A 22548-nucleotide genomic window follows, 5' to 3' on the forward strand; every position below is an offset into this window, starting at 1 on the left:
ATATTTTTAACTGCAGTATTATGAAGGCTTGTGAGAACATACTCCTTATCTGATGGGGCCATAGAGAATTGTTTTATGGTATAGTATATGAAAAACTTGTCTTACCTCATTTGTTTGTGAAACCCTCTCTCTTCTTTGTGTCAATATTTCCCTGGTAAAGGAGTCAGCTTTTAAGCCTTATAAAAGAAGTAGAAGTATAGTGATGACTGGTACATGGGCTACCTGGGGCAGGTAGCTAAAACAAAAACAGTAGCATCAGAAAAGAAATATTTAGTGCACAGTAAATGCCGCAGTCTGGCTGGGCACAATTCAGGAGCCATTTGTCAAAAGAAACGAACTTTATTTTTAGGACCACACATGCCAAACAAAACAGCTCCTCAGGAAAAACCTTCAGAGCCCAACTGCCACCACCGGCTTCCCACAAGCCTCTCAACCTCCCCCACTTCTCCTGCTCTTGAGGCTGATTGGCTGGGTCGTGTGGGCGGAGCCAAAAAAGTCCCCCAATGAGCAGCTCCGTGGTCTGAAAGGGCAGGGAAACAGCCCAATGAGCATCACCACAGAGGAGCCAATCAGTTGGCAGCTAGAAGTTTGCTGGGGCTGCTGTGAGCCAATCATCAACTGGCAGCTGGAAGTTTGCTGGGGCCCCTTCGGCTGTGGCTCTCAACATCTCCCCCTCTCTGTTTAAACAACAAGCATGTGGCTTAGGGATGTGCCTGCCTTAGGTTGTCCAATACTACATATGGTCCTTACCTGTTATTGGATGAGCTGACCTCAAGGCGTCAGCCTCTTGTCTTAGGTTGGTACCATTGCAATTGGATCTTACCCGTCACTGACTACCCGTCCAGCATACAGCCACACCTGTGGATAGGTCTTTGTACCAGCGGGGGGGGGGGTGAGGTTCTTTGCCTCACCTCTGTTGGCCCCCAAATTTTAGCTGAATGACTATGACAAGCAGAAGGGAGGAAGATACACCAAGCCAATTGACAGCTCCTTTTAGAAAAATTGTACCACCGATGACATCATCAGCAAAAATACCCCAAGACTACCACAAGTTGCTGCACCAACAGATAGTTCACAATGCATACAAGTGAGTTCACAATGCATACAAGTGATTCATAGTCCAGGTAAGTTCTGCAAGCAGTTCAGTGATGGCTCCTTTTGGAAAAATTGTACCACCGATGACACCATTAGCAAAAATACCCCAACACTACCACAAGTCGCTGCACCAACATAGTTCACAATGCATACAAGTGAGTTCACAATGCATACAAGTGATACATAGTCCAGGCAAGTTCTGCAAGTAGTTCAGTGATGGCTATTGCAGAAGCTGTAGATTGGTTTTATCTTTGTCTTCACCAGCACTGGGATGAAGATAGGAATTCTGGCAATAATGGCTAAAGAAAAAATTATATAACATTCCAGAAGACACTAAAAAAAAAACAATTTTCTTAACAATGTACCTTATCTTGAACAGAATTATTAAATATAATGAAAAGGAAAGGTGAAAGTAAACAAACAGATCTGTTAACCTCCTTTTTTGTTCATATATTAAAACAATCCTCAACAGCTGTTTACCCAATTTAAATTAAACCATTTAAATCATGTGAAAAAAAATTTGGATCCATTTTTTCATGAGCACTCATCATATATGATATATGGACATACGTACATTCAAACATATAACACAAAACACAAGCGTGCACACATAATATAATACATACAACACATAACATAATAGTGAAGGCCTTATAACTTTTTACAGGTGAAATCTCCATTGCAATGTTTAAAAACTCTATAGTCAAAAAATAGAACTGATCAGCAAAACATTAACCTAGGTCTATATGAGCTCAAAAAACAAAATAGAACTTCATGATGTGGGAAAGGGCAATAATAAAATGGATATTGAAAAAAGCATGCTGGTTCTGTCACAGATGTAAGGGTAGCCAAACTGGAGTTCTGGATATCAGCTGTTATGGATTTGAGCCAAATAATCTTCTTTTTGGTCTTAGAAATCGCTTTAGCTAATCTCTCTGGAATCCAAATCGGCTGCTGTTCTCCTTGTGGAAACACACAAACAGACCCCCCACTCCAGACAATTACTGGGTCAGGACCTTTCCATTTTCCTGTTAGAATATCCTTCCAAAGTACCTTGGGCTTCACATAGGCCTTTCCGCAGCACTAAGTCCTGATGAATCCAAATGTAAAAAGTTTAGAGTAAAAAGGGTTATTTTAAGTTTATCTTTGGGGAATATATACCCCTTCCCAATTCCCTCTTTTTGCTTTAATAAGTACATTTTAATAGTTTGATGAGCTCTTTCAACTATGCCTTGTCCCTGTAGATTGTATGGGTTTCCTGTTATATGAGTAATGCCAAATGTTGAGCAAAATTGTTTAAAAGAGGTAGAATTATAACCAGGGGCATTATCTGTTTTTAACTGTTTAGGAACACCCACAGTGGCAAAATTTTGTAAGCAATGAGCTATAATATCTTTAGTTTTTTCTCCAGCATGAAGGGAGCCCATCGAAAATCCAGAAGAAGTATCAACTATAACATGCAAATATTTTAATTTTCCAAATTCTGGCAAGTGTGTGACGTCCATCTGCAAAATATGGTTAGATATCAATCCTCTAGGATTGACTCCAAGATTAATTTGTGGTAAAAAGGTCACACAATTTTGATATTGTTTTATTATTTGTCTAGCTTGTTCCTTAGTTATTTTAAAATGCTTTTGTAAAGTATTAGCATTGACATGGAACTTTTTATGAAAATTTGTAGCTTCTTCTAGTGTAGAGAAAATATGTATGTCATGTGTAGTTTTATCTGCTAAATCATTGCCCAAACTAAGGGCTCCAGGCAATCCTGTATGTGCCCTGATATGTCATATAAAGAACAGATCTTTTCTGTCACAGATTAGACTTTGTATAGTGGAAAGCAAAGAGAAAACAGTAGATGAAGGGGAAATCCTACCAGCATCTACAAGGGATACTATAGCATTAACTATATACTGACTATCAGAAAATAAATTAAATACAGAATCTTTAAACATCACAAAAGCTTGTAATACTGCATTAAGCTCTACCTTTTGAGCTGATTGTTTGGGTACTATTGCTGCTGTACCATTATTTGACCCATCAGTGAATATATTTGAAGCATTCATGATAGGTGTTTTTCTTGTCATTTTTGGAAAAATTACAGGATGCAATGACCAAAAAGACAATAAAGGATTAGATGGTAAGTGGTTATCAAATGAAACATTAGATTTGCACATGATTATTGCCCAAATATTTAACTCATTAGCTAACTCATCAATTTGATCCATAGTATATGGAGTAATAATTTTATTGGGAGAAATTCCAAACACTCCCTTTGGCTGCCTTTATTCCTTTGAGTATTAATTGTCCTACAGCCTCAGGATACCTAGTAAGAATAGTGTTAGGAGAATAAGATAAATGTATCCATAATAATGGACCTTCTTGCCAAAATACTCCTGTAGGAATATTTTTTGTTAGTAGTACAATAAATAATAAAGGCCTTTAAACATCACAAAAGCTTGTAATACTGCATTAAGCTCTACCTTTTGAGCTGATTGTTTGGGTCGCGTGGGTGGAGCCAAAAAAAGTCATCTCTGTGGTCTAAAAGGGTGGGGAAACAACCCAATGAGCATCACCGCAGAGGAGCCAATCAGTTAGCAGCTAGAAGTTTGCTGGGGCCGCTGTGAACCAATCATCAGCTGGCAGCTGGAAGTTTGCTGGCAGCTGGAAGTTTGATGGGTTCCCTTTGACTGTGGCTCTCAACAAGTAAACATTGAAAATGATGTGGAAATAGTTTCTCTGTTATTTCCACAAGTATGTAATCTAGAGATTTACACCTATTAGGTTGCAGTCTAGATTTCTTTGGGAATTGGAATGTAAGTCTTTCAAGTGGTAAATTCCTGGTATAGGGTTTAGGGGAGTCTCCATATTTGGTATTTGTCCTGGACCTATCTTGGCTATCTCCAATTCCTGGCTGTGGAGATCCTTCTCCAGAAGTCTAATCTAACCTTGGAACAGAGATATTGTTGGTTGTGTAGTGCCCTTGTTCTTTCCCTAAGATACAAAATGAATAAATAGCTCCAAGATGATCTGCATAGAAGTCTGCAAAGAGATTGTTTACATGTAGGAAGATAATTAGCTCTGGTCATCCTGGCTGCTTCCACAGGGAGCACCCCCATTGAAATTTTTTATACCTAGATTAGCTGTATACGAATATAGTACTCCATACATTGGCGACACTGGGTTATGGTGTTACTTGAGTTTCATTACCTCATTCCATTACAATGCTAGAGGAGCATCCAGAGTAAAGTATTCACTTGTGAATATTTAGCCTGATTGTAAACTCTTTGAGGTCAGGGTCAGTGCTCAATGCCTAAGTAACATTGACACATCAGGTCCCATACGAATGTTAATTTCCAGCCTAAATATTTAGGGGAAAACCCATCAAGATGATTTGGATTCTGCAAAATTCAGTGCCATTCTTCTTGAATTTCACCTTCCATGAGGCAAGGAATGCTAGGCACACCTGGATGAGCTTCCAGGCCTGAGTTCCCAATGACATCGAGGTAGGACATTCAGGGAAGAGTTGGGTTCCCAGGCAGCTCTGAGGCTCTGAGTGGGGCAGGGACTATAATTGGGTTATATCTTTCTATATTTCTACATTGCCCCACATGCTCATTAATACCACCACAGTTGTATAGGCTTCAGGCATTTTTCTCAAGAAATACAGCATCAAAGAGCACAATAGTAATCTCATCATACATGCAATTTACTATTTTTTACATTTAGTTATTTTTTTAAAATATTTTTTTAGTTGTTGATGGACTTTATTGTCTTTATTTTTATGTGGTGCTGAAGATGGAACCCACTGCCTCATGCATGCTAGGCGAGCACGCTACCATTGAGCCACAATCCCAGCCCCAATTTTTTTTACATTTAGCATTACCTGAGTTACTCAAACCATCCATATTTTTGAACCATTGTTCTTAAGTCTGCAAATGTTGTAGAACAGCTGTACCATGGTTGATCCAGCCATCTTGTTCCTTTTTCAATATTTGGGTTCCTCCTAGTTTTAGCTATCATAAAAATAATCTATAAAATATGAAGAACATACCCAAAATAGTAAAACCAAAGAGTGAGGGTGGAGGAAGTATTTTTGGTTGAGGGAGGATTTCTGTTCTCTCCCATCATTATCCCACAAGACCAGCCTTCCTTGGAATTCTGTTTCTTTGGTACATCCTCTACCCTTAAATTGTTTGCATCCCTGTCCCTTTAGACTTCTTGTGTCTCTCATGCCTACTCAGCTCTCCTTCTGTCTAGTTGTGCTGAATATGGGCAGATGAGAAGCAGTACCACCTCTTGCCATCCTCCACCCATAGTGGGAGAGGAGCCAGAGGTGGCCAGATTGAAGCTCAGTTGAGTAAAAGAGCTGAGCAGCAGGGAGCAGAGCGGCCACCTATGAGAGAAGGACCCACACCACAGACTAACTAAGGACCCACACTTAGACTAACTCCTCTAAGTCCTTTCTAAGAAAATTGAAATTTAATCTATATGCTGGTTTGAGCTTCTCCATCCACAGAATGGGAAGTCTTGGAGTCTTCAGGATGAGAGTGGGGTGGAGTAGGGCTCTTTAGATCTCTTTAGGTGACCCAAGCCTCTGATTTCTTTTTTTTATATGATCATTAGAGTCTATCAAGTCATGTGGTTCATCTCCAGGTGAGAAAATGTCTTTGTGACTACATGGGCATACCACAGAGACTAGATTATTCTAGAGTGAGGGGTTTGCACTCTCTGTCCTTGAAATCATGTGTTTAATGTAATTTGGGTTGGACATATTGTCATTTTAATAAATAATAAATTTATGCCACTGTGAAATATGATGTATTAAGAACTGTGTAAGGTTTTGAACGACCAACAATAAAAAAAAAAAAAGACAAAAAAACAAACAAAAAAAAAGACAAAAAAAAAAATAAATAAAAAAATAAAAAAAAAAATAAAAATAAAAAGTCCAGTTATTGGACACTTCATGAAAAAAAAAAAAATTTATGCCAGCAGTCTGGGGAAATTGATCCAATACAGATCTGTCTCAGATGATTGTGCAAGATTGGGAGACCGGGGCCATCAGGACTTGGCTTCCTTCTCTGTACAGTGAACTGGCTCTCTCTCATGCTCTCGAAAACTCTTATTGCCTTTGAAGTTGGTGGGTCCTCTATATTCTCATGGAGATTGGCCTCTGGCAGACATTTTAGCAGCAGCTGGACAGAAGGTCAGTGGGCAAAGATATGACTGTGCTCAGCCTAGTACTGCCTGGCTTCCTGGGAACACTGTGCAAACCCTTCCCAGAACACTTAACAAGTAATAATAACAAAAGAGGTAATTTGAGAGTTACATGACTAAATTTTCATGCAAAAAGTGTCAGAAGGTGCCAAAGCTCCTGAATATCATAGGTTGGCAAGGGTATGTGGTTAGAAACTAAGAATGCAGTGACCAGTACCAGGAGCCTGGTGATGAGGCCACATTTGGGGTAGAACATCCTGGCCTCCTCAATGAGACAAGCTGGGACTTCCTTCATCTTGCTCTGAGAGTGCAAGGGAGACTGCAGGCATGCCTGAAAATTGCTTATAGCAGAGGAACACAGAGGTCACCTATGTTCTGGTGTGACTTACTAACTCTAATTTTCCAAAATGAGCCTGAAGACTCTGCAACAGGTGCAGGGTGATTTTGAATGGTGCACAAATGGGACCACTTCATAGAATTATTCTCTGAACTTTATGTACTCACAACTCACCTCTCTCTGTCCCCTATTATTTAAGAGGAAGCAGTCTTGCCTTAATCACACTATGGGTTGAGAATGTGTTTCTAAGAGTGGGTTCCAGACCAACATGGTTTTCACCAGGAAACTTGATAGCAATGCAGATTCTTAGGCCACACCACAGACCTACAGTTATCAGATGCAGGGATCCTAATTTTCATGACCCCTCCAGTGCACACTTGGGGATTACCTCCTGTTTTGGTCTTTCCTCCAAGAACACAATCTTTTTCACCACTTAAAAAAATAGCCTTTTTGTGATGACCTAACACCCTAGCCAGACTGTGTTCCTGAGTTGGTCAGTTCCAGCCAAGACAGACAGACCCTGAGATTCAAGGGGCTGCACATGAGGTTCCCATGTGCGCAGGAGTCCAGAGAATCCTGTTGCAGTGTCCCCTTTAAGACTCACAACCACACCCAAGCCTAATAGTCAAAACCCTGTAAACATTGTGACCTTTACTTCTCTTCCAGAGGTGGAAGCAGTACCTAATCTGTTGTTTAGGGCCTGAAGTCCATGTCACTCTTTGTCCATGATTGGGAGGACCACGTTTTTCTTATATGGAAGATCCTGGGTCATGGTGTGGAGATCCCAGCAGTTGCCCCTTGAGACCACTATATGGAGAGAGTGCACTTTTCTTCTGGTAACAAGGAGCACTTCACAGCTAGGCTACTGGCTTCCCTGAGTCCCATCAGATTCCCTAAAGTGTCAGTGTACTGAGGGCAATTTTACTTCAGTGTCCAGGTGGTGATATTCAGCTAGTGGCATTGAGTAGAGGCAGCAATAGCCATGGTACTGTAACAGGAAAATCCATTAGAATTTTACTGGTTGTAGTCCCTGTGCAAGGCAGGCTGACCATTTCCCACAGTGCTGAGTCCTGAGACTGGCAGAGCTCTGGTCACAGGCCCTAATAATACCAGTCAGGAGGAGGAGGTCATAAAATCAAAACAGGCTATTTCCTTCTCATGAGAAGTCTAATATGATTGTAAGGACACCCAGAAAAGAAAATAACCTGCTTTTTTAATGCTTTAAAGTGTTCATCGGAAAGGTAATGTTAGACCACGACACAAGAAAAGACTGCTGACTCCAATTAAAATCAAATTAAAGCAAGCTTATTATTTCGACCGGCTGGGCTGCCTTGCCCCTCAAAATTGTGGGAGCCAAGGACAGCCCTGAGGCTTCTTTGTGGCCCAGTTTTATAGCCCAAAAAGTTACACAAAGGGGGGTTATAGATAACAACACTCTGAGGAGCATAACACAAGTTTACATTTTTGCTGGCCCCGGCATCAGAATTTATGGAGATCTTAGAAACTCAGAGATGGTCCTTATCCGGCCAGGGAAGGCCAGAATTTATGAGGTGTCACTAAGGTTTAGGAAAGGGTTGTTATATGGTCAGGGAAAACCAGACCTGGGTGAGTTCAGGGCACGGGCAGGCATTCCAATCAGCTTTAAACATCAACTAATGGCCAGGCCATACAGACATCCTGATATTTTAACAAAAAACAGAAATGAATCCTTCATAACTTGTGACAAGCTGGCTTCTGATCTAATGAGATAACTAGGCTAGGTATATCAGTAATTGAGAAGGTGGGAAGAAAACTAGCATTTAAATCTTGGATCCAAGTCTAGCTGTACTTCAGATTATTTTTTCTGCTCCTGTGCCTCTTCTGTGACCTAGATAATCTGTAGCACCAGGATTAGTCAGGAGGCAGAGAGTGTGGTAGGTGAGGGAAAACATGGGAAAGAGACTTTCTTTTACTTGTGCAGGAAGAAAAGATGAGCAGATTTAGGTATGTTTGTAGCCATGGCAGAAGAGAGTGTGTACAACAGAAATAGTGCTTGCCCAATTCCCACATTCCAGGTGCAGCAGCCTTCCTCCCCTCCCACCTCCTACAGCCCTTCTTGTTTCTCAGCTCCCTAATGGGGAGGGCCCAACAGAAATCAGAGGACTGGGTGCACCCCCATGACTCAGGCCCAGGGGTCCAGGGTATGAATGCAATTGACCTGACCCTTTTGAGAAGCTTGGCAAGTTTGGCCTTGTTGTAAGGGTACCTTGGTGTGTTTCAATCTAGTATGGTAAGACTCACAGAAAGAGATTTGATTCTCAAGGTTTCTACAGTTTCCTCAAACAGTTGTAACACACCATACTGGAAGCACTAGGGTTGGTCAGGAGGCAGAGAGTGTGGAAGGTGAGGGAAAACATGAGAAAGAGACTTTCTTTTATTTGTGCAGGAAGAAAAGATGAGCAGGTTTAGGATTAGTATGTTTCAATAATTTCAGTGGACTCTAGGGGACAAGGCCCATCTCTGGTTCTCTGGCATCTGGACCTGTGCTGCAGTCTGGCTGGGCACAAATCATGAGCCATTCAAGCAGGAACAAACTTTATTTCTGAACTCCTACAGCACTCCATGCACACTCCCCGGGAACTCTCCCAATGCCACCCACGTGGCTCCTCCAGGAACACACCACACACCAACCGGAATCCCCCCCCCCAACTCTCCCAGAACACCACCAGGCTGCACACACTCTCTCTGACCCCCAAGAGAACTCAACGGGAACTCCAAAGTAGCGGGCGCCTGAGGCAGCAAGAGCTGCCCTATTGCCAGAGAGTAAAGGTCATATATACAATTGAATACACAGCTTAACATAACCATCATCATCTCAATGGCTCGCTGGGTCACCTCTCAACCACTCACTTCTGGCAAAATGCCATGCATCATCCCGACTAGGCTGTGGCCCTCAACAGACCTCTTATGATTAGAGCAGTAGGATAGTGGCCCCGGAGGGTGGGAGCCCAATAGGGAAAAAACTGGTGGTGTGAGAACTGGATCAGTTTGGGTAAGAGGTACATGCTGGAGAGAGGGCAGACTCTCTAGGAATTAGCTATCTTCAGGAAGGAATACCCTGAGTGCATAGGTAAATGTCTGTAATCCAAATGACTCAAGGGCAGGAGGATCACAAGTTTGAGGCCACCTGAACCATTTAGTGAGACCCTGCCTCAAAATAAAATTTAAAAAGGGGCCAGGGATCTAGTTCTATTGTGGATGAGTTGTAGAATGCTCCTGGGTTCAAGCTGAATACCCACCCCCAATGTACACACACACACACACACACACACACACACACACACACACACTCACACACACAAAGCAGCCTAGGAGGGCATACCCTTCAGGGTCAAAAAGCCCCCAAATCAAATAAACAGAGTACCAATGGTAAATGACATGAATAAGGCAAGCACTTTCCATCTCCTGAAAGAAAGTGAAACCTGCAGGTGCTCCTAGCAAGCCTGCTCTCTGGTCTTTCCAGGCCAGGGCCTGTGTTTAAGGTCTTTCAGATCACATGCTTCACAGACACCAAACAGACTTCTGGGTGACTGCAGAGCAGAAGGACTCTTTGTTTTAATGGAGAAACTTCCAGTTTGAAATAAAGCTTGGCCAGCAGAGCAGAGAATGAAGATGCCTATCAAGAGTCTGTCCTTTGATCTTCTATCTGTCACCAAGAGATGCCTGTCTGGAGAGAGCTCAGCATGCTTGGGACAAGGACAGCTTCTCAGAGAGCAGAGGGCAGTGACTGGCTTAGCAAGGTACTGTTTCTCACTAGAGCTTACATTTTCTCTGATGGTAACTTGTAAGTGGAAGTGAAGCACTGCACAGAGCACTCTGGAATGTTTGTGATCAACAGTCAACAGGTTTTCCTTGCAGCTGGGATGAGATCTTCCCAGGTCACCAGCTCCAGCATGGAGCAGCGAATTCCAGTGACCTTGCTTGTTAATTTTTATGTTCGTGTGTGTGTGTGTGTGTGTGTGTGTGTGTGTGTGTGTGTACATGCAGGTGAAGTGCTCAATGACTCATTCTTTGTACATGCTTGGGATAGAGAAGGAGGAAAGATGATTTTCTCAACTAGAGGAAGGTCACTGCTGAGGAGGAATCTTGCCGAGTATTAAAGGAGGGACACCTGACTTGACATCAACAACTAAACTTGGACTGGAAAAACTTTTAGAAGTATGGTCAAACTGTTTGACAGAGAGACTGTAGCATAAGAATCAGGCTCAAATTAGTAACTCCCCTGTCCCAGGCTTTAAGTTTCTCCTGAGAATATGCGGTGTGTCTCCCTCTCCCCTTTCTTTTCTTTTCTTTTTTTCCCCCTGTTTTTCCTTCCTCACCTACCATGAGAAAATCACTGTGCTTGAAGCACTGGGGACAAAACAATGAACTGGAAAAGGCCCGGTGTCTTTCTGTGTAGCAATTATGATCTAGACCAGGGTTCCTGAGCCTCAGCATGTTAACATGAGAGACCGGATGCTTCCCTTGTTGAGGGGCTTCCCTGTTCATGATGATGTGTTTAGTAACATCCTTGGTTCCTGTCTAATAGGTACCCTAGCATGGTTCCCTACAATTTTTGACAACCAAAAATGCCCATAGACAGGCCCAATGTTCCCTGGGTGTGACCACTGCCCTCATTGACAATTGCTGACCACTGAGGCAGATAGCTAAGTTCATGCCTGCAGCTGTTGACCGGTGACGAGTTCTTGCTTCCCCGATGTTGAAGAATAACACCAAAGAAGCACGCCGAGGCACGGTTAGAGTAGAGATTGGAAATTTATTAAAGGACAGAAGAAAAGACTTCTCCCGGAGGAAGAAGGGGACCCAGAAGGTGGAATCCGTGGAAGTGCGGTTGTTTCCCCTTTTTATAGTTCTTTCAGTGATGGAATGTAGGTTGGAAGGCCCGAGGGGTGGGACACAGGTGGGCCAAAGAAGTAGTCTGAGCAGGAAGGACTTCATTATCACTTCTTTGTGATGGGCTATCTTCAAATCTGCTGGGGGATATTCATTAATACTTCTTCCAGGTGGACTTTGGCCTAGGGCCTCTTTGGGACTTCATTAACATTCCATGAGTTGTCCTGTGTTTTCCCTGAGTCATTCCCAGCATGGCCTTCATTTTAGATTTCACTCGGTATTAGACCCGATTTACCTAACTACACTGACTACCTAACTTTAAATCTGGCTTCAACCTCATGGGAGCACTGCCCCCAGTAAATTGACAAAATGCTGGACTACATTACCCACAGCCCTCAGGGTCAGATTCTTTTAGGAGAATTATTTCCACCTCTTCCCGTGAGCGGGGAAAAAGTCTGGACTAAATGACCTACAATCCTAAGGAAGATGAAGACCCAGGATCCCCCATGAAGAGCTAGCAAAATGCTGAACTACATTACAACAAGAATAGAGTTAGGGTTTGGGTTTTTCTGACTCTCCTTGGGGGATCCTGGGCGCTTCCTCACCCTAAGAATTATGGGTGATGTAGTCCTTGATCTTATCCACACACCTCTTCCAGGAGACCCATGAAAGCTGAACGCACATGCTTGCCCTTATACCCTGAGGATTCTGAGTAATTTTAGGGGTAGGGATAGGGGTAGGGATAGGCAAAAATTAGCCACAGGGCAAAGGTCAGTGAGATTTACAAAACCAAGAGGTACTCTTGAATTTCTGCCACTAAAGACCATGGGTAGTATAGGCACACATTTAACCACTGACACTGGAGATCCTGGGAACTTCTTCCCCTTAGGATTATGGATAATGTAGTCCCAATATTTCCTGCTCTTAGCTTGGTATTGTGGGAGGCTCTCCCCAAATATTGTGGGTGAAGTATTAACAGGTGTATGGCTTAGGTTGAGAAATTTTGGGTAATTCCTCCTACCAATTCACATGGAATTGTGGGTAATATAATCCCATATTTTATTCAAACTGTGGAGACTTGTGGGAGATTACTCCCCTGTTAGAGTTGTGGGTAATGTAGTTTCATGATTTATTGGCTCTGTGCAGAGAATCTTGGGAACTTCCTCCCTCCTAGGATTACAGGTAATATAGTACAAATTGCCTGCCCATTGCTGGGTATTCTGGGAGCCTCCTCCCTGAGGATTTTGGGTAATGTAGTCCCATGATTTGCCCTCTCCATGTAAAGAATTCTGGGAATTTCCTGAGCCATAGAATTGTGGGTCATGTAGTCCCACGTATTACACAGTGGGTGATTTGCAGAAGCTTCCTTTCCTGTGGACTTGTGGGTATTGTAGTCCCATGATTTAGCCTCTCTGAGCAAAGAATTCTGGGAACTTCCCCTTCTTAGAATCATGAATGACATAGTATCAACATTTGCTGTTCACCACTGGGTATTCTGTGAGCCTTTTTCCACAAGGACTGTGAGTGAAGTTGTAAAGAGCATACCACTTACTTTGGGCAGCTCTGGGAATTCCACCCAATAGAATTGTGGGTAATGTAGTCCCATGATTTGTCCTCTTTGTGCAAAGGATCTTGGAAACTTCCTCCCCTTTAGTATTATGGGTAACATAGACCCAGTATTTCTCCACTCACCACTTGGTATTTTGGGTGCCTCCTTCCCTGAGGATGATGGGTGAAGTAGTCGGGAGCATACCACTCACTTTGGGGAATTCTGGGAGCTATCTCTCTCTCTCTCTATTTGAATTGTGGGTAATGTAGTCTCATAATTTGTTTTCTTCATGCAGAAATCCTGAGAACTTCCTCTGCTGAGGATTATGGGTAGTGTAGTTCCAACATTTGCTTGCTCTCTGCTGGGTATTCTGGAAGCCATCTTACCCCTTAGTTTTATGGGATATGTAATCCTAACTTTTGCCTGCTCACTGTAAGAGATCCTGGAAAGTGTGTCTTCATAGAATTCTGGAAATTAAAGTTCCATTATTTGCTTGCTCACTCTTGGCTGCCCTGGGAGACTCTTCCCCTAAGAATTATTAGTAATGTAATTTCAGATTTATTGCTCACTTTGGGGAATCTTGGGTGCTTTGAGCCCATGTAATTATAGGTATTATAGTTCTAGACATAACCACTTCGGAGGGGGAGGGGGACACCATTACCCATAATCCTAAAATGGAGGTAGTTCCCAGTATCCCGCTTCTTCCATTTTAATATTATTGGTAATGTCTCAGGTTTTTCCCTGATAGCAGCAGGGTCTCAAATGAGGATTATGGGTAATGTAGTCCAAATTGCCTGCCCACTGCTGGGTATTCTGGGAGCCTCCTCCCTGAGGATTTTGGATAATGTAGTCCCATGATTTGCCCTCTCCATTTAACGAATTCTGGGAACTTCCTGTGCCATAGAATTGTTGGTCATGTAGTCCCACGTATTACACAGTGGGGGACTTGTGGAAGCTTTCTTTCCTGTGGACTTGTTACTCTCCCAATGAGGATTGTGGGTAATGCAATCTTGGGTTTATCACTCACTGGGGGATTCTGGGAGATTCCTCCCCCCATAAAGATTTAAATACAGTGTCAGGTTTACCACAGGCCAAGGGGTTCCTGGAACATCTTTGCCTTAGGTAATACAGTTCCAAGATTTATGAATAACATGCCCCCATTTTTCCTTGATAAGCATTGGCAATACTCGGAGCTTCCCTTTTTTCTTGGGATTGTGCATAGTGTAATCCACACTGGTTTAGCTGGCCCACAATAGGGAATTAGGAGTTCCTAAACCTTAGTCTGTACATGATACATTCCTGGGTTTACCACTTATGTCAGAGGATCTTGGAAACTTTCTCCCATTAGGATTGTAGGTAATGTAGTCCCACGTTTTACCTGATCACTTAGGGAATCTTAAGAATTTCTGCCCATAGTAGGATTGTGGGTAAAGTGGCCTCACCATGAGGAATTTTGGAATCTTTCTTTTTAGAATTATAGATAATTATGGACAACTAAATTATGGTTAATTTAGTCCTGGGTTTAACCACTCAACATGGGGTATTCTGGGACCTTCCTACCTCAGAGAAGGGCACCATTTGCAGCAAGCAGCACCACCCAAAGGAGCCGACTCCATGGTCTACCGACTCACTCAAGTCAATTCCTTTCTATGGAACCTCCCGCTGCAAGGACACCGGGCAGCCTTGGCTTTAGCTTTCCTGGGAGTCCACTTGGGTGAGCAACAGAGGCCTGGGGCCGCTCACCATGGAATCCCAGCTCGAGCTGGCGTCTGCGCAGATCGCGACCTGGAAAGAGACCCCGCCCTTGAGGCTCAGGGGGCTAGACGGAGCCCAAGCGCCATGGCAGGCAGCCTAGTGCAGGCGGGCTTCCTTCTCTCTTCCGCTGGTCCTCCCGTGCACACCATTAGCTCACCTGGACGCTACCGTGGGTCTGCGGTCAGTCTTGATTGCCTCGGCCCAGGTGAGGCAGGCTCCCGACCTGCGGTGGCGTCGCACAGCGAGAGGGCAGGTGCCGCAGGCGGGATGGGAGCGTGCTGGGGGACCGCGGGGTGGCGGGGCGCAGAGGCTCCTGCCGCTGCTGCTGTGTTGTGCAGCGGATATAGCGGCGCGGGGGAGAGGGGCGCCCTGGAACGCGCCGTCCATGGCCGCCTTCGGAACTCTAACTGGGCGCCAAGGTCCTAAGGTGAAGGTCAAGTGGAGAGCGACAGCTCCCTCTGACCGGGCAGGCGGTGGTCGCATCCTTAATGCAGAGGGGTCTGCACTGCTCCGGAGTCTGCGTCTTAGAGGTCAGGGCTGTAATTAACTGGAGGGACTCATTGTGTAGCAAAGGGATCTGCAGCCTGTGATGGCAGGATGTTCAGAATTGATGGCTTTGAGTGGTAAGCAATGGAATAGTGAGTCAATGATGTCTGGACTCCCAGAGCTGCTGCTTTTTTTTATATGGCGAACAAGGAAGCTGATGTTCTGTTTATAAGACTTAAAGTGCTCCAAGATTTATGAGAAACATCAGGGAAGTGTGGTTCTGTGATGGTAGGACTCACAGTACTGCTGGACTCTGGTAGTAAGGGAACTGGGATTCTATTGATGACTGGACAACCAAGACTACTGTCTTCTAGATAGAAAGACATGGAACTGTTGTCTATGACAGCAGTACACACAGGGCTGCTGCAATCATCATGGAGACACAGAAAGTTGTGTTTCCATGATATTTCAGAAATCCAAGGGCTGCTGATGTCCACATGGAGAGGCAGGTAACTGGTGTTGTAAGATGGCAGAATTCACTGGGTTACTGGGCTGTATGATGGCAGGATTGACAGAGCTGCTGAATTCCATGTGTAAGCAAGGGGAATTTATGGTATGCCTCACAGTACTGCTGCGATCTGCTTGGAGAGCAAGCTTAACTTGGTTGTATGATGGCAGGAATTGCCAGGCTGCTGGGTTTAATGTGGAGAGCAGAGATGGGTTTCTCTAATGACAGGATTCCTGGGGCTGCTGGTGTGTATGTTCAAGGGGAGACAATTGGGTTTCTATGATGGCAGAAATTGCAGAGCTTCTTGAATTTACATGGAAGTCACAGAAATTGGGGTTCTGTGATGTCAGGACTTACAAACTTGCTCTGCTCTTTGTGGACAGCTAGGGAAATGGGTTCTTATGATGGCAGGATGTGAAGGACTGATGGACTGCTGTAGAAAAGCCAGGCAACTTGGTTTCCATGATGGGTGGACACACAGTACCAATGGACTGTACATCAGGAACAGGAGAATGGGATTCTATGTGATCAGGAAATCATACTGTCCATAATTTCCATTGCTAGTGGTCTATAATGCTCATGGTCTCAGAATTACCATGGCTGCTGGAATCTATTTGGAGATCCACAATGCCAGGGCTACTTCTGTCCATATTCAAAGCCAGGCAACTGGGATAATGATAGCAGGAAATGCAGGGCTTCTGGGCACCAATTGTACAGACAGATGACTGGGGTTCTATTGATGGAGAGATGTGCAATACTGTTGAATTCTATATCCAGAAAACTGGAGTTTTCTGATGGAAGGATTCTTAAGGTTGATCATGTCTACTGGCAGATCCAAGAAACTTGATATCTAAAATGTGAACTATTGCAGAGTTGCACATGTCCACATGGAGAGACAGGAACATACAGGATTGCTGTGCTGTATATGGAGACCCACCTAACTGGTGTTGTATGAGAGCAAGAATCACAGGGCTGTTGTGCTCCGTAAAAAGAGCTGACAGTTTCTTTCTTTTTTTTTTTTAATGGGGGATGAAACACCATAACTATTATAATTTTTTACTCAGATTCACATTTTTCTTTCTGGAACTCTTTATGAGCCTGTCCCTCATTTTCATGACTTACACAGATGGAAAGAACACATACACATTTTGCTTTGAATATCTTCTTCCAGTTCTTTGGTGTAAAAACCTAGGAATAGATTTGAGTACTATGATAATTCTAATAATTCTAATTTTAACTTTTTGATGAAACTGCAATTATTTCACACACAGGTTACACATTTGTCTTCATTCTTACCAATGCTTGCTATTGTAAATTATTTTAACAGGAGTGAGGAAATTTCACTGTGACTTTAACTTACATAACCATAATTAATGAGACCTTAAGCATCTTTTCATATTTGCCAGTGCAGTGTGTATTTAAGTTCTTTTTCAAGTTGAAAAGCATATATATATATATATATGCCTTTTATTTCTTTATGTGTGTTGGTGAGTCATAATAAGAAATCTGGACAAGGCACAGTGTTGGATGCCTGTTAATCTAGAGCCTTGGGGACGGTGAGGCAGGGGGAATACAAATTCAAAGCCATGCTGAACAACTTATTGATACCCTAAAGCAACTTAGGAAGACCTTATCTAAAATTAAAATAGTTGAATAAATAAATAAATAAAGGTACGGGGATGGAGCTCAGTAGTTAAGTGTCCCTGGGTTCAATCTCTGGTATATATATATATAAAAAAAAAGGTCTTTGACCCAGTTTCTTGGCACTAACCTCCTGATCCTTCAATCTATGAAGCAGTGAAGCAGTGTGTCTATTTGCAGCCAGGGAGGTGAACCATGATCTATGATTTCTGGGTGGCCCTGGATGGCTGGGTGCAGTGGAACCAACTCTGTGATTAGCTCATTGGAACTTGTGCCCTCCCACAAGTTTGGGGAGGATTGAGGATTTGGGAGGATTAGTTCCAATGAGCTAATCACAGAAGTTGATTAAACTTGTGGGAGGGTACAAGTTCCAATGAGCTAATCACAGTAGTTTCAGGTGATCACATGAGCAATTATTTAATAAATCATTAAATGAAAAGCAAAAGGACAGGGGTTAAAGACCTTCCATGTTGCTGAAGGTGCTGGGAGGTGGGACCTGGAGAGGGCATGAAGGGACACGCTCTTTATGACTTCTTTTACCTATTTTTGTCACCTGCCTGTTCAAGTTTATTATTTAAGATATGTTTGAAAGATAGGCTTTGGGGTGAATTGGCAGTACTAAGTACACTCCTTTCTGACTCCTGTGAGCCACATTAGAAAAAAAGGGGGCCTTGAAAGCTCACATTTTTTTAAATATTTAGTTTTTAGTTATCGGCGGACACAATATCTTTGCATGTGGTGCTGAGGATTGAACCCGGGCCGCACGCATGCCAGGCAAGCACACTACTGCTTGAGCCACATCCCCAGCCCTGAAAGCTCACATTTGTGTCCATGAACATGGGAGGTAATTACATCTTCTTGAGTCATCTTCAATTTCTTTATTCTATCTTCTATAGATTTCATTGTAGAGATCTTTCACCTCCTTGGTTAGATTTATTCCCAGGTATTTTATTTTCTTTGAGATTGTTGAGAATGGAATAGTTTTCTTGATTACTTTCTCTGCAGATTAATTATTGATGTATAGGAAAGCTACTGATTTTTTATGTTGATTCTGTAACTCGCTACTTTGGCAAACTTGCTTATTAGCCCTGATAGTCTTTTGGTGGTGTTTTTTTGAAATTCTAAGTATAGGACCAAATCATCTGCCAACAGTGATAATTTGACTCCTTTCTTTCCTACTTTTAATCCCTTTATTTCATTCTCTTGCCTAATTGTTCTGCCTGGAATTATATTAAACAGGAGTGGTGAGAGTGGACATCTTTGTCTTGTTATTGATTTTAAAGGAAATGCTTTCAGTTTTCTCCTGTTTACTGTGGGGTTGGCTTTAGGTTTTTTCATATATACCCTTTAGGGTATTGAGGTAGGTTCCTTCTATCCCTAGTTTCTTCATTGCTTTTATTTTGTCAAATTTTGTGCTGAATTTTATCAAAGGCTTTCTCTGTACCTATCAAGATGACTAAATGATATTTGCCCTTAATTCTACTTATGTGATGAATTACATTTATTGATCTGTGTATATTAAACCATCCTTGCATCTCTGGTATAAAACCAAGTTGATCATGATGTACAATCTTCTTAGTATGTTGTTAAACATGATTTGCTAATATTTTACTAGGTATATTTTTTAAAAATCTAAGTTCATCAATGATAGTGGTCTGCAGTGTTCTTTACCTGATGTGTCCTTATCTGGTTTTGATATGAGAGTGATACTAGCTTCATAGAATGAATTTGGAAGTGCTCCATTCTTTTCTATTTCATGGATTAATTTGAGGAGTATTGGCTTTAGTTCTTCTTTAAAGGTCTAATAGAATTCAGCTGAGAATCCATCTGGTCCCAGGGTTTTATTTTTTGGAAGGCATTTTTTATGGTTCTATATATCATTCCTGGTTATTGGTCTGTTTAGGTTTTCTATGTCCTCTTGATTCAGTTTTAGCAGGTTGTATGTGTCTATCAAAGGCTTTCTCTGTACCTATCAAGATGACTAAATGAGGACAACCTGGTGTCTGTAGGACAAGGAACCTCCTGGCAGTAAGGAGGCAGGGCTTATTGCCCCATGTGGAAGTGCCACAGGTCAGAGCAGTGCCCAGAGCCCAGCCAAGTGTAAGATCCCTTCTGCAGTCTTCCTTTCTGCCTTTCTCCTCTGAATTACTTTCATGTATGCTATGTAGAAGTAGCTCCCATTCCACCTGTTAATTGGTATAATTCAGACTCAAGATCAGAAAGGCAAGGCCTGGGTATTTACTCAGCAGTTCTCAAAACTCCTTACATAGGCTCAGTCACTATTCCTAGACATAACTTTGTCCCAGCCTCAATATCATGTGTAAACACCACATCATGCCTATCAGCTTCTGGCCCCACCATATTGCAGGGCCCAGTCTTAGATGAAGGAAAAACCAAACCTGCTTGCATCAGACATTGAGAAAACTCAGAACCAAAGCTTGAAAGAAAGGTTTAAGTCTTGAAAGGGGGAATAGCAAATGAGGGCATTTAGTTTTAATTTTTATTTTCTTTTTATGTGGTGCTGAGGATTGAACCCAGGGCCTCACATGTATGAAGCAAGCGTTCAGTCACTGAGCCACACCGCAGCCCCGCAAGTGAGGGCATTTACTGCACGGTTCTCCAAACAATGTGGGGTACATTGAAGTATGGGCAAGTACCTATGTGGAATTACATTGTGGATGCAGTGACTTGAAGCGTGAGTACAAGCTGAATACAGAGCTATGGAGAGGGGAGCAGGATCCATGCACAGAGGGTGGCGGTGCTAGAGCCCCAGAGTGCTTTCCAACCTGAAAGCACCAGCTCCTCGCTGCCCATCTGGTGGGAACCTGGACAGCACTGCCACCGCCTGGCGCAGGTGGGAAACTACAGCTCAGAGTTGTTAAGTCACATAGCCAAACCATGCAGGCTTGGTCCAGGGTGCAGCGGAATTAGAACTCAGAAATCACGACCTGGAATGCAGGCCTTTCTCCCACTCCAGCGCCCTGGATTGACTTTATGGAGCCTGGAGGGCACTAGCCCTTCCCAGGTGTGGCTTCAGGGGTTCCGGGTCTCCACACTCTGCTGCCAAAAAGGTCCTCTGTTTGTGTCACCCATTGGAGGTACCTGCGGACAGAAGCCAGGTTGTAGGTTTCTGAAAGGTGCTTGGTTTATCCTGCAGTGGAAACTGTGGGCCTGGCATCAGCGCACCACGGCTGGGCTCTGCCCTTTCTCCTCCAGGCTCCCCAGCCCCAGGAGGCACTCACCTGTTATGCTCCACTCTCACAGAGGTGCCACCAGTCCCCGGGAGCCAGGGACACTCTGCTCACCCAGAGGAGACCTGCAAGATTCCGGTGGGTTGGAGCTATAGCTACTAACCACAGGGCCACTATGGCTCAATGAAAATGAAGGGAAAAGTTAATTGGAACAACAGATAACACCTCTGCAGCCTCTGGACACAGAGAAAGTTGCTCAGATGGCAGAGTGTGCAAAACCCAACAACTGGTAAACCATCCTTTTAGATCAAAACATGGGATGATGGGCTCTATTTTAGCTAAAATATGCAAGCATATGTTGAATAACCAGAACAGTGAATTTCAGAGGTTGTGCATCAGAACTAGGTAGTGGAATAGCTCTCTTCGCAACATTAAACAAGCTAATCAATCAACAGAATCCAAGCTCAGGATGCATTTGCAACCTGGGAAAGAGATAAAATTAAAAGTTGGGATGGAGGTATGAAGCTGTAGCATAATGTCTTCTTTTTTTTTTATTTTTTGGTTCTCAGTGGACACAACATCTTTGTTGGTATGTGGTGCTGAGGATCGAACCCAGGCCGCACGCATGCCAGGCGAGCACGCTACTGCTTGAGCCACATCCCCAGCCCCAACATAATGTCTTCTAAGCTAATCAGAGGTGAGACATAGGGGCCCTAATGACAGCCACCTCCAGGTTCTCCCCTAGATGTGGTTCTGTGGGGATCCTGGAGTTGCCTCCATGTTTGTCTGTTGTTCCCCAGGAAGCTCCTATCAACAAAGATGCAGGCCTGGGTTGTTGTGCTTGCATTTTTCTGAGTTTACCACCCACATCCAGAACTTTTTAATCTCTTTCCATAGGCAGCAATTGCATACTGAGCCTGAGTTTATCAGCTGCATTTACAGGTGTTTCTATTCAGAATTCACTTTTCCCTCTGTGAGGTATGCAAAGGTAAAGGCAGTCCAGAGTAGAGATCTGGGGGAGCTCAGAGACACCAGGGCCTCCATGGCATGGATTCATAGAAGTTATGGTATTTGTTCACCCATTGAAGCACATCCTGATTGCTTAAGGTATTGGGGCATTGTGAATAGAACTACTATATGTAACGGTGTGCTGTTATCTTGGTATACATTTTTGAGGCAGTTTTCTATATTTTTAGGACCATATGGTGACACCATGTCTAACTTTGGGGAAAATGCCCAGTTTTTTGATAGTGTTGAACTGTTTTGTGGTCTTCCAGCAATGCACAAGAGTGCCTGTGGCTGTTCATCATCCTCATGGTTGATACTATACTTACTAAAGACCTTAGCAGCTCGGTAGGTGTGCAGTGCACTTGGGGTCTTAGTTTGTGCTTTCCTCATGACAGGTGATACTAAGAATCATTTCTATGCTTCTTTACCATCTCGTATCTTTCTTGTGAGTTTTCTGTTCATATATTTACCCATTATGTTGTCTTATTGTTGAGTATTACTATATTTTTTACACAAGTTTGTTTTAGACATATACTGTCCAAAGATTCCCCCAGTCTTTGATTTGTCTTTTTATTTCCTTAATATGATTTTTTTTTTACAGAGGAATTTAATACATTCCACATTATCAGGTTTTTCTTTCATGGATTTCTTGTTGTGATTGTTTGTTTGTTTGATAGCAGGGATTGAACCCAGGGTCCTTAACCACTGAGCCACATCCATAGCTTTCATGGATTTTGGGGGTGGGTTGTATTTAGAACTTCATCATGAAACATGTGGTCATGCACATCTAGAGTTTTACAGTTTCCCATTTTAAATGCAAATCTAGAGAGTATTTTGATAGGTTCTGGCATCCATATGTGTGTGTCCTTTTGAAGTCAGTGACGTCTAGTCT

The sequence above is a fragment of the Ictidomys tridecemlineatus genome, chromosome 9, assembly GCF_052094955.1.
Source record: "Ictidomys tridecemlineatus isolate mIctTri1 chromosome 9, mIctTri1.hap1, whole genome shotgun sequence".
In the NCBI taxonomy this organism is placed as follows: domain Eukaryota; kingdom Metazoa; phylum Chordata; class Mammalia; order Rodentia; family Sciuridae; genus Ictidomys; species Ictidomys tridecemlineatus.